This window comes from Acipenser ruthenus, chromosome 24, assembly GCF_902713425.1.
Source record: "Acipenser ruthenus chromosome 24, fAciRut3.2 maternal haplotype, whole genome shotgun sequence".
NCBI lineage: Eukaryota > Metazoa > Chordata > Actinopteri > Acipenseriformes > Acipenseridae > Acipenser > Acipenser ruthenus.
This window is the reverse complement of record NC_081212.1, coordinates 4,671,215-4,679,455: the sequence shown is the minus strand read 5'-3', so window position 1 is coordinate 4,679,455 and position 8,241 is coordinate 4,671,215.

Genomic DNA, 8,241 nt, shown 5'->3' with positions numbered 1-8,241 from the left:
GTTCTTTACTACACAATAGATAGACTTCTCCATCCTGGTTCATTTGCTTCTGTTCTGATTTCAGCTAGATCATTTGAACTGCTACACATGGAGTGATTAGGAACCAGGATGCAGCAGCAACGTTTCCTCTATGACATTGTCTTTGAAATAGATGCATGGTTAAGTATAAAACGTTTCTTTACTTGTATTGTTAGTTGTGTTCCCCAATAGGTTCCTTTAGGTTTGCTAAGCACCCCACGTTGATTAAGAGGACTGGTGAAAGACCAACTTCCAACACTGTATTATATTATGATGAAAACAACCCACCTTACAGTAGGAGCCCTAATATTTACAGTAAATATTGAGTTTTGTTTATAGTTAAGGAAGACTGCACAAACTCAACAGGGCAAAGCCATGCACTTTTGGCACATGTAGCAGACCTTTTTGAAGGCCTTTTCTTCCATTGAAAAGTATTCCCCCACAAGTGGTGCCATGTTTTAACAACTTCCATGCTCAACCTCGGTCACATATTTTGTTTTGCATCTATGAGATTTTGTAACGGTGGGCAGGTTGGTTTGATGTTAACAGAGCACATTTATTTTAGCAGTCCGATACTGCAGACCATACCAAGTCTGATTCCACAGTTCCCTTGTATAATATACAGTAAATGTCACAGAGTAAGGTAATACTTTTTTTATTTAGCCGGCTAGTAAACTCACATAACTCCGGGTACATCCGAGTCTACACAGCTCACTGCCACAAGAGATACAACCCAGTATGTGGCACTAAAGAACTATATACATAACTTAAAGGCACAGTAACTAATTAGTAAAGGATCAATACTGGTTCTAACATTTTCTTGCATCAAAGGTATGTGGGTTTTGAACCCAGCACCTTGGTTACAATGATTTACACTTGACAACTTTATAAGGACGAATCAAGTATGGGAAGAACATTCATTGATGAAGCCAATACATGTTTCTACTTTGCTTTGTAAAAGATCAAAGTTCAGCATGTTTCAAAGAAGCTCCAAAGAAAGACGTTTTTGTAGAACAAAAGGATTGTCAATAAGGTATTGCCAGGAAAAAGAAAAGGAGAAATGAACCAATTGGGGAATACAACTAATACAAGTAAAGAAGCAACATACAGCACTTATCAATGAGAATTATTGACCAAGTGCTGTGCATATGTTTGATTTGGCTTTGCTTGAATTGCTGTTTGTCAAAACTGTCACAGCTAGTTTGCTTTCTTGCTGTTAACTGTTTTTCAGGTATCACATCTTTTCATGTGATGCCATGCTTGCTAAGATTTTTCCATTTGATTTGTGGATTCTACGCTTTGTTCAGTGAAGAAAGAAACCTATGGAGTGTTAAGTTTTTACCTATCAAGCAGAAATCTGTGAACCGTGGAGAAATTCAAATTGCTGCAGGGTTTATTATTTAACAAGGTCAGTAAAAAATATAGTCTTGAATCTCAGGTCTCAAGTGAGTTGAAAAATCATTGAAACCTTTTCGAAGATGATTAAAATAATGCTATGATGCCTGGTGAGCTAACAATTCACATTATTATCCAGTCGTTTACATAGTGTAGCAAGAAAAATCTAACAGAAACTGATGCACTTGGGATTTGATTTGTGTTATTTACCAGTACAAAATACAATACAATTTAAAATATTCAGCTCCTTGTTTCTTCTCAAAGCCATATATTAAATATATTCCTATAGAAACAAGATGTACCAAAAGCATTCTGTAATCATAAAATGACACTAAAATAAAATAATTTAAAAAACATGCTGTTGTTAAGGAGCACTTATTTATCTTCAGTTATTTGAAGCTTAAGAGGGAAATGTACCTTGGGAATGTCCTCACAATTAAGCTGCAATTAAGCAGCACTTCTCAAATGCAAGTCTGTTTCATCTGATGACTGTTATTGCCTGACTGACAATCGAAGTGTAGCCCTGGGCTGGGATTTTAACAAACTAAAAGTCAATTACTGTTTTTTTTTTTTTTCAAGTTATGCTAGGATTCTTTTCACACTGCCTATATAATGCATGATCACGTTTTGAAAATGTCATTGTGAATTAAGTGATTGGCAAGCATGTCTCAACATGTGTTGATCCTGCGTTATTTAGGCAGGGTATGTGTAAAAGCAATGTAGTGTGATGCACTGCTACTACAGATTTTGATCCGTCAGTGAGATGAGATTAAAAGCTACAAATGCAGACGAGCCTGGCTCTTTTTCAATAGCGGTTAAGACGCTCGCTTGGGGGCTCCCGAGTGGCGCATCCAGTAAAGGCGCTCCTCGCAGGATGTGCCCTATAGCCTGGAGATCGCTGGTTCGAATCCAGGCTATGTCACAGCTGACCGTGACCGAGAGTTCCTAGGGGGCGGCGCACAATTGGCTGAGCGCTGCCCGGGTAGGGAGGGCTTAGGTCGGCAGGGGAATCCACGGCTCACCGCGCATCAGCGACCCCTGTGGCCGATAGGGCGACTGTGGCTCTGCAGCGGAGCCGCCGGATCTGTGTTGTCCTCCGGCACTATAGGTCTGGTAGCATTGCTGTGGATCTGCAGTGCGAAAAATGACGGCATGGAAGGAGCACGTTTCGGAGGACGCGTGTTTCAGCCTCCGTTTCCTGAGTCGGCGGGGGGGTTGTGAGCGGTGAGCCGGGGATACAGATAATAATTGAGCATGCTAAATTGGGGTGAAAACCGGGGTAAAAATAATTGGCGACGACTAAATTTAAAAAAAAAAAAAAAAAAAAAAAGACGCTCGCTTGAGGTCTGCATGGCAGTAAATGAGTAGTATATTTCATGCCCCTATTTTTTCTTTAATCCACTTCACTTACACTTTCTATTACAGCTATTACAGGTATATGGCACTCTTGGTAACAGAGTCTTTCTCTGAAGAAGCGAGTGTCTAATACTAATAAACTAGCACAGCTCTACCCTCCGAGGAGCCACTCCTGTGGGATGCGGAGAAGGTTGAGTAATTGGAAAATAACCCTGCCATCTATCCCAGAGAGAGCCCTGTACAATGAGATGTACTACCATTCTTGTCTTGCATTATAAAAGGGACAATTAGCTAGGCTAAAAGGCCTACAGTAAAAAGGTTATTTATGTATTGCTTGTTATCTTTCAACACACACGCAAACAGCTGTCACAGCCCTCCTCGTGTGCCTATAATTTATGTGGACTGGAGGTAAGGGATGTAACTCTCTCTTGAGACCCCCCCCCCCTCCCCCCCCCACATTTCAATCCCATTAAAGTGCTATGGAATAAGTTGGAACGATGCCTCAAAGTATGGAAGTCTTGGTTAGCCACTTGCAGCACTGTTGGACCAGTATTCCTCATGGAGTATAGTGTACTGGAACGTGCAGAGATACATACATTGATGTGTGGAGGCCATTATCTATGCAAAGAGCAGGCATTGCTTAAGCATTAGAGAACGCTCTGGAATACGCTGGAGGTTTAGAGATGGCTTGAAGGAATTGTGCCAGATAATGTAAAGACACCTGAGTGTGCTTATGCTATTTAAAGATAGTATATCTGAGTATCTGTCAGACAACGTCAATCTGTCCAGCCATACATCATATGTATACTCACAGTGAACAAGTTTTGTTTTTCTAACTATTTAAATTGTTCTCCTCAATCTAGACTCTCCAAGTATGTACCCTCACCGCACCAATCCCCAGCAAACAGCCCATAAGAAGTGAGTCAGAGGGCGTCCTCTGATCCACTGACCAGGCCAAATTGCCTCTACACCCAAAGAAACTACAGTGGATTTTGGCAAGCTATCGGCTCCCTGGAGAACAAAAGCCATCCTCGCAGGTGTCCACTTTGAGCTCACCGGGCACCTGGCCAGTTCCTCTTGATTTTTCCTCCTTAACTTGCAAGAGTGGAAGAGCCAATGCAACGCTCCCTGTTGAACCCCCAGAGAAGATTGGCAACTTCTCACAGCCAGGAAGCAAACCTGCACTCCCTGATTGCATGACTAACCCTGCCCACCACAAGGGGAGCCACTCAGGGACCACAGTGCACAATTTTAATAGTCATTATTAACAGAATAAAACCATCACCAAATTGTTATAACAATAATATTCACAATAGCCCATTCACAGCGCCCTACCGTGTATTATTTAGGTAATGTTTCTTGCTGTTTAGTTCCTCTCACAAAATGTGTGTTAAAAATAGCGCCTAATGTCTTTACCAGCCTATAAAAGTGTTTTTACACCCCCATGTTCTGAATCTCCCACCCAGTTAAAAAGCAGCCAATTAAAATTATCTGGGGCACTTACAGTAATAAGCAACAATGAAGTGATTAAGTCAGCCTAGGGTGGTAGCAGAGTAGAGATGATTAATATAATATATATTGCATATTTAAAACCTTCCTGCTTTCGATGCTAATATAACCCATTTGCATACCAAACCCATTAATACTTTATTAGATACTTTTGTAATATAACAATAGATTTACCATATTCGTCTGTAACTTCAACACTTTCCTTATTAAATTGACTTGTTGTTATACTGCTGATCAGCAATATTTCTTACAGTGATTGATATTGTACTCTGTGCTATCTTGTCAATTGTTATTTTGGAGCATATGGAAGCTCTTAATGTTTACGAAAGGGCATAGATGTCATTTCAACCATGGCTAAGATAATGTAAGATAGCATCACTTCCATACAGCTGTTTAAATGAATTCAAATAAAGCCATTTCCATTTTATATTACTTCCATCTGACTATATATGCAAACAAAGCATACAATCAAATATGTATAACAATATGCAATACCTCATAACTGAAACCAGCTGCGGTACATACTGTATATTAAAAAGTAAAAGATGTAGTGCTGTTGTCCTGTCCAAACAAGAAAAACAGCAATAGTTGAAGTGAAACTATGCTAAAAATATATACTTTGCTAATAATATAATAATGGGTTACATGTGGCAGTAACAGTGCATTATGGGAATGTCCAATGTTATATTATAAAAGCTGTATTTGGAATGATACATTTTCTGTAGAGGTTATTAATTCAACACTGTGTTTTTAGATCTAAAGTTAAGGTGTCCAATCTCCAATTTTAAAATGGCATTGTGATATGTTAAAAGTTATTTAAATATTGCTGTCTGTCGTACAGATTAGTGTAGGCTGCAAGCTCTCCACTGTAGCAAAAATTGAAGAGGCAAGATGGGACAATTTTTTATATTAGGCTGCACAACTTTTGCACTATGCCATATTCATAACTGTTGTAGAACATGTATTTCTGGTTCAATAGAACCCATTTGAAAATATTCACCAACATCTGAGGAGTTCAGTGGAGTCAGTATCCATCTTAAAGGTTTGTTTTTGCAAGTCTCTGGAAGAATTTCTGAACACCATTCAGTGGAAATATCAGGCTGCAAATGTAAGAAGCAGCTATCCAGCCCTAACTACAGTACATACAGCAAATCTGCATGCTACACTTTTGCCCTATGTGTTGCAACAATCCAATTCAATTTTAATGAGACTGCAGTGAAAAGAGCATCGACCTTAGACTTCAGTGTCTATCTCTTTAATGACCTGTGATAAAAACCAGGGCAGCTGTATATTCCCTAATGTCTTGCTTTGTGTTTAGTACAGGAGATGTGGGTTAAAGGTCTTTTTTCGAGTCTTGTGAGGACACATCTGCATGCATGACCGGATCGTGGGCACTTCACTTACTCCATCCAGGAATTTGTCTGCCGATCACTACCCTTCTGTGTTAGAAATCCTCTCTATTAGGGTCATTCTGTTTGCTCAGAGACTTCTATACATTAAAACCAGTGTCTGACAGTTAGGGCAGCTACGATTGTCATTTCATTTTCTGTCATACCAGTCATCTTAACCAGATTCCACTGGAAATCCATTACAGGAGCATGGCAGTATTGTCGGTGCTCTAGCGGATATCAGTGTGTATTTAACATGGATAGAAGCATTCCAATTGCATTTTTTACAGCATGACATTATTGACTAAAATAAACATGCCAAGGGATTTAAAATTTCGTAAACGTGCAAAGGAATGTAGTTTTGTTTGATGTGTTGTTTTAATTGTTGCGTTCAATCATCCTACAGTAAATACAAAACTATTGCTAATCCCTCTCATTCAATGACAGCAAAGGTCCTCCCTTTCCGTATATGAATTTGTACCATGTAGACAGAAACAGAATGATTGGAACCGTGTGTACTGTGCAATACTGACACCATTATTACAGGACTGATTAATGTGTCTATGGATTCACAAATGAAATGATCATTACGTGCTATTGTTTTATGAGCATAACATAGCTAAACGTAAATTATTATGACAATAAACTATAGGCAAAGTATGCTATTTGAACACTGGTAAGCAATATTTTACTGTACCATGCAACCTGTTTTTTGTTAGTAACTCTAATGGCAAACCAAACTTTTGATGTATATTTTACTGTATGTGATCAGCTAAAAATAAATCTGACTACCAAAATAGTAGAGGTGTTAAACTGGATACAATGGATACTGGTAAAGAATGTCAAGGATTGAGTCTGAGAGCTGTTAAGAAGTACAGGTAAATAATTTAAAATGACTACCTACAGTACAGACATAAAAACCTTAATCTAAAGCAGTGATGGAAGTTACAAACATATTAATAAACTTTGTAATTGAGAGGGGACTTGTATGTACTCCAAATACAATATGAAGTTTAAACAGCAAGATATATTTTTGAGTTTAAGAACACACTGTTAACGATGACTAGCACACAGAAGGCCAGACCAGTAATTCATGGCGATTGTCAAGAGGTGTTTCTTGTATAGCTTTTCATCAGCAAGACTTCATGTCAACATGAATAACATATTCAGGAATGAGAGCACTCTTTCAGGTTAATTATATGTACAGCAAATGATAGTTGCTCAAAAAAAAAGAATTGCTGCAATTACTTGTGTATGTGTAGATTATTATACAAGTGTTATGCGTGTTATTTAGACAGATGACTAATAACATCCAATTGTTTTAAGGTGTCAATATAAATTGTTGATACGCAAGAAGGCAACGCAGTAAATCACTTCATTTAATAGATATATCAATTTTACCCCCTGAAGACTGTAGGAACTCTGGAAATATGTATTACCATCTAGCTCCTCTTGATTTAACCTCTCCACGCTACGAAGTCACACAAAAACATTAAACATCCTGTACTAGTGGCAAATAAATTAAAAATTGAGGTGTGAGTCTTTAAAAGCTAGAGTATTAAAACAGGGCTGGGCAAAATTGGCCCTGGGATTGACTGTTGTCAAAAAGATCAATTGGTAACATCATTATCAGCTAGTAATGTCCACTTCATTAACTTCTGTTAATTTCCTCTGGGTGTACATTTATTTATTTATTTATATTTGACTAATTCATTTAAAGCATATTCTATATGTACAAACTGAATATATATATATATATATATATATATATATATATATATATATATATATATATATATATATATATATACATATATACAGTACTGTGCAAAAGTTTTAGGCAGGTGTGAAAAAATGCTGTAAAGTAAGAATGCTTTCAAAAATAGACATGTTAATAGTTTATATTTATCAATTAACTAAATGCAAAGTGAGTGAACAGAAGAAAAATCTACATCAAATCAATATTTGGTGTGACCACCCTTTGCCTTCAAAACAGCATCAATTCTTCTAGGTACACTTGCACACAGTTTTTGAAGGAACTCGGCAGGTAGGTTGACCCAAACATCTTGGAGAACTAACCACTGTTCTTCTCTGGATTTAGGCAGCCTCAGTTGCTTCTCTCTCTTCATGTAATCCCAGACAGACTCGATGATGTTGAGATCAGGGCTCTGTGGGGCCATACCATCACTTCCAGGACTCCTTGTTCTTCTCTGAAGATAGTTCTTAATGACTTTCGCTGTATGTTTGGGGTCGTTGTCATGCTGCAGAATAAATTTGGGGCCAATCAGATGCTTCCCTGATGGTATTGCATGATGGATAAGTATCTGCCTGTACTTCTCAGCATTGAGGAGACCATTAATTCTGACCAAATCCCCAACTCCATTTGCAGAAATGCAGCCCCAAACTTGCAAGGAACCTCCACCATGCTTCACTGTTGCCTGCAGACACTCATTCGTGTACCGCTCTCCAGCCCTTCGGCGAACAAACTGCCTTCTGCTACAGCCAAATATTTCAAATTTTGACTCATCAGTCCAGAGCACCTGCTGCCATTTTTCTGCACCCCAGTTCCTGTGTT